Source organism: Idiotropiscis lumnitzeri, unplaced genomic scaffold (genome assembly GCF_059441095.1).
Source record: "Idiotropiscis lumnitzeri isolate Australia: NSW breed Sydney's pygmy pipehorse unplaced genomic scaffold, RoL_Ilum_1.0 HiC_scaffold_421, whole genome shotgun sequence".
NCBI lineage: Eukaryota > Metazoa > Chordata > Actinopteri > Syngnathiformes > Syngnathidae > Idiotropiscis > Idiotropiscis lumnitzeri.
Window position 1 is genome coordinate 1 of NW_028283958.1, and position 5,000 is coordinate 5,000.

Consider the following 5,000-nt stretch of genomic DNA (forward strand, 5'->3'; position numbering starts at 1 on the left):
CATTTATTTCAACTTTTACCGACTCAACCGCCCTCCGGCGTGCCCTCGGCGGTCCCGCAAGCCCAATTCGGCCGAGCCCATTGAAATGAATGGGGGGATTTTATACGTTTTTGCCTTTTTTCCCCCCCTCGTTCTTTTTGTATTTATTCATTTATTTCAACTTTTACCGACTCAACCGCCCTCCGGCGTGCCCCCGGCGGTCCCGCAAGCCCAATTCGGCCGAACCCATTGAAATGAATGGGGGAATTTTATACGTTTTTGCCTTTTTTTTCCCCCCCTCGTTCTTTTTGTATTTATTCATTTATTTCAACTTTTACCGACTCAACCGCCCTCCGGCGTGCCCCCGGCGGTCCCGCAAGCCCAATTCGGCCGAACCCATTGAAATGAATGGGGGAATTTTATACGTTTTTGCCTTTTTTTTCCCCCCCTCGTTCTTTTTGTATTTATTCATTTATTTCAACTTTTACCGACTCAACCGCCCTCCGGCGTGCCCTCGGCGGTCCCGCAAGCCCAATTCGGCCGAGCCCATTGAAATGAATGGGGGGATTTTATACGTTTTTGCCTTTTTTCCCCCCCTCGTTCTTTTTGTATTTATTCATTTATTTCAACTTTTACCGACTCAACCGCCCTCCGGCGTGCCCTCGGCGGTCCCGCAAGCCCAATTCGGCCGAGCCCATTGAAATGAATGGGGGAATTTTATACGTTTTTGCCTTTTTTCCCCCCCCCCTCGTTCTTTTTGTATTTATTCATTTATTTCAACTTTTACCGACTCAACCGCCCTCCGGCGTGCCCTCGGCGGTCCCGCAAGCCCAATTCGGCCGAGCCCATTGAAATGAATGGGGGGATTTTATACGTTTTTGCCTTTTTTCCCCCCCTCGTTCTTTTTGTATTTATTCATTTATTTCAACTTTTACCGACTCAACCGCCCTCCGGCGTGCCCCCGGCGGTCCCGCAAGCCCAATTCGGCCGAACCCATTGAAATGAATGGGGGAATTTTATACGTTTTTGCCTTTTTTTTCCCCCCCTCGTTCTTTTTGTATTTATTCATTTATTTCAACTTTTACCGACTCAACCGCCCTCCGGCGTGCCCTCGGCGGTCCCGCAAGCCCAATTCGGCCGAGCCCATTGAAATGAATGGGGGGATTTTATACGTTTTTGCCTTTTTTCCCCCCCTCGTTCTTTTTGTATTTATTCATTTATTTCAACTTTTACCGACTCAACCGCCCTCCGGCGTGCCCTCGGCGGTCCCGCAAGCCCAATTCGGCCGAGCCCATTGAAATGAATGGGGGAATTTTATACGTTTTTGCCTTTTTTCCCCCCCCCCTCGTTCTTTTTGTATTTATTCATTTATTTCAACTTTTACCGACTCAACCGCCCTCCGGCGTGCCCTCGGCGGTCCCGCAAGCCCAATTCGGCCGAGCCCATTGAAATGAATGGGGGAATTTTATACGTTTTTGCCTTTTTTTTCCCCCCCCTCGTCCTTTTTGTATTTATTCATTTATTTCAACTTTTACCGACTCAACCGCCCTCCGGCGTGCCCTCGGCGGTCCCGCAAGCCCAATTCGGCCGAGCCCATTGAAATGAATGGGGGAATTTTATACGTTTTTGCCTTTTTTTTTCCCCCCTCGTCCTTTTTGTATTTATTTACTTATTTCAACCTTTACCGACTTAGGGGCCGCTTTGCACCGCCTGTGCCCGGGGAAGGTGCTCCTATTCGGGCCAAGTGTGACACACGCCCGCCCTCCTCCTCCGGAGCTTCCATTAGGGTAGACTTAGGGGCCGCTTGGCACCAGCCTGTGCCCGGGGAAGGTGCTCATATTCGGCTTCACTGTCAGGCAGCATGCACTCCTCCTCCGGAGCTTCCATTTGGGCAAACTTAGGGGCCGCTTGGCACCGCCCGTGCCCGGGGAAGGTGCTCCTATTCGGGCCAAGTGTGACACACGCCCGCACTCCTCCTCCGGAGCTTCCATTTGGGCAAACTTAGGGGCCGCTTGGCACCGCCTGTGCCCGGGGAAGGTGCTCATATTCGGCTTCACTGTCACACAGCATGCACTCCTCCTCCGGAGCTTCCATAAGGGCAAACTTAGGGGCCGCTTGGCACCGCCTGTGCCCGGGGAAGGTGCTCATATTCGGCTTCACTGTCACACAGCGTGCACTCCTCCTCCGGAGCTTCCATTTGGGCAAACTTAGGGGCCGCTTGGCACCGTCTGTGCCCGGGGAAGGTGCTCATATTCGGGCCAAGTGTGACACACGCCCGCACTCCTCCTCCGGAGCTTCCATGAGGGTAGACTTAGGGGCCGCTTGGCACCGCCTGTGCCCGGGGAAGGTGCTCATAGTCGGCTTCACTGTCAGGCAGCATGCACTCCTCCTCCGGAGCTTCCATTTGGGCAAACTTAGGGGCCGCTTGGCACCGTCTGTGCCCGGGGAAGGTGCTCATATTCGGGCCAAGTGTGACACACGCCCGCACTCCTCCTCCGGAGCTTCCATTTGGGCAAACTTAGGGGCCGCTTGGCACCGCCTGTGCCCGGGGAAGGTGCTCATATTCGGGCCAAGTGTGACACACGCCCGCACTCCTCCTCCGGAGCTTCCATTTGGGCAAACTTAGGGGCCGCTTGGCACCGCCTGTGCCCGGGGAAGGTGCTCATATTCGGGCCAAGTGTGACACACGCCCGCACTCCTCCTCCGGAGCTTCCATAAGGGTAGACTTAGGGGCCGCTTGGCACCGTCTGTGCCCGGGGAAGGTGCTCCTATTCGGCTTCACTGTCACACAGCATGCACTCCTCCTCCGGAGCTTCCATAAGGGCAAACTTAGGGGCCGCTTGGCACCGTCTGTGCCCGGGGAAGGTGCTCCTATTCGGCTTCACTGTCAGGCAGCATGCACTCCTCCTCCGGAGCTTCCATAAGGGTAGACTTAGGGGCCGCTTGGCACGGCCTGTGCCCGGGGAAGGTCCTCATATTCGGGCCAAGTGTGACACACGCCCGCCCTCCTCCTCCGGAGTTTCCATGAGGGTAAACTTAGGGGCCGCTTGGCACCGCCTGTGCCCGGGGAAGGTGCTCCTATTCGGGCCAAGTGTGACACACGCCCGCACTCCTCCTCCGGAGCTTCCATTTGGGCAAACTTAGGGGCCGCTTGGCACCGCCTGTGCCCGGGGAAGGTGCTCCTCTCCGGGCTAAGTGTGACACACGCCCGCACTCCTCCTCCGGAGCTTCCATAAGGGCAAACTTAGGGGCCGCTTGGCACCGCCTGTGCCCGGGGAAGGTGCTCCTCTCCGGGCTAAGTGTGACACACGCCCGCCCTCCTCCTCCGGAGCTTCCATGAGGGTAGACTTAGGGGCCGCTTGGCACCTCCCGTGCCCGGGGAAGGTGCTCCTATTCGGGCTAAGTGTGACAGACGCCGGCCTATTACCCCCGGAGCGATGGAGCTGGGGGCGCTCGCTCCCCGCCCGTGCCCGGGGAAGGTGCTCCTCTCCGGGCTAAGTGTGGCAGACGCCGGCCTATTACCCCCGGAGCGATGGAGCTGGGGGGCGCTCGCTCCCCGCCCGTGCCCGGGGAAGGTGCTCCTCTCCGGCCTAAGTGTGGCAGACGCCGGCCTATTACCCCCGGAGCGATGGAGCTGGGGGGCGCTCGCTCCCGGCCCGTGCCCGGGGAAGGTGCTCCTCTCCGGGCTAAGTGTGGCAGACGCCGGCCTATTACCCCCGGAGCGATGGAGCTGGGGGTGGGCGCTCGCTCCCTGCCTGTGCCCGGGGAAGGTGCTCCTCTCCAGCCCCAGGTCGCCTAACCCCCTTACCCCTGGTCACCTAAACCCCTTACCCCTGGTCGCCTAAACGTCTCACCCCTGGTCGCCTAAACCCCTTACCCCTGGTCACCTAAACCCCTTACCCCTGGTCGCCTAAGTGGCCCACCCCTGGTCACCTAAACGTCCCACCCCTGGTCACCTAAACGTCCCACCCCTGGTCGCCTAAACCCCTTACCCCTGGTCACCTAAACGGCCCACCCCTGGTCGCCTAAACCTGCCGCCCCTGGTCACCTAAGTGGCCCACCCCTGGTCGCCTAAGTGGCCCACCCCTGGTCGCCTAAGTGGCCCACCCCTGGTCGCCTAAGTGGCCCACCCCTGGTCGCCTAAGTGGCCCACCCCTGGTCACCTAAACGTCCAACCCCTGGTCGCACTTAGTGCAATTCGGCCCACCTCGCGTCCGGGAGGAGGCCATCCTCTTCGGCCTGACTTTCACGGACGCCGGCCTGTCTCCTCCGGAGCCTCCACGCGGTTGAACTTAGGGGCCACTCGGCCCACCTCGCGTCCGGGGGAAGGCCGTCCTCTTCGGCCTGACTTTCACGGACGCCGGCCTGTCTCCTCCGGAGCCTCCACGCGGTTGAACTTAGGGGCCACTCGGCCCACCTCGCGTCCGGGGGGAGGCCATCCTCTTCGGCCTGACTTTCACGGATGCCGGCCTGTCTCCTCCGGAGCCTCCACGCGGTTGAACTTAGGGGCCACTCGGCCCACCTCGCGTCCGGGGGAAGGCCGTCCTCTTCGGCCTGACTTTCACCAACGCCGGCCCCCAGTCTCCTGTTGGACTTAGTGCAAATTCTTACTCACGCCCTTACCCCTGGTCACCTAACCAGGGGCAGGTCCCCCGCACCTCGCGTCCGGGAGAAGGCCGTCCTCTTCGGCCTGACTTTCACGAACGCCGGGCCGTCCCCGACGGAGCATCCACGCGGTTGAACTTGAGGGCCACTCGGCCCAACTTGTGTCCGGGAGAAGGCCGTCCTCTTCGGCCTGACTTTCACGAACGCCGGGCCGTCCCCGACGGAGCATCCACGCGGTTGAACTTGAGGGCCACTCGGCCCAACTTGTGTCCGGGAGAAGGCCGTCCTCTTCGGCCTGACTTTCACGAACGCCGGGCCGTCCCCGACGGAGCATCCACGCGGTTGAACTTGAGGGCCACTCGGCCCAACTTGTGTCCGGGAGAAGGCCGTCCTCTTCGGCCTGACTTTCACGAACG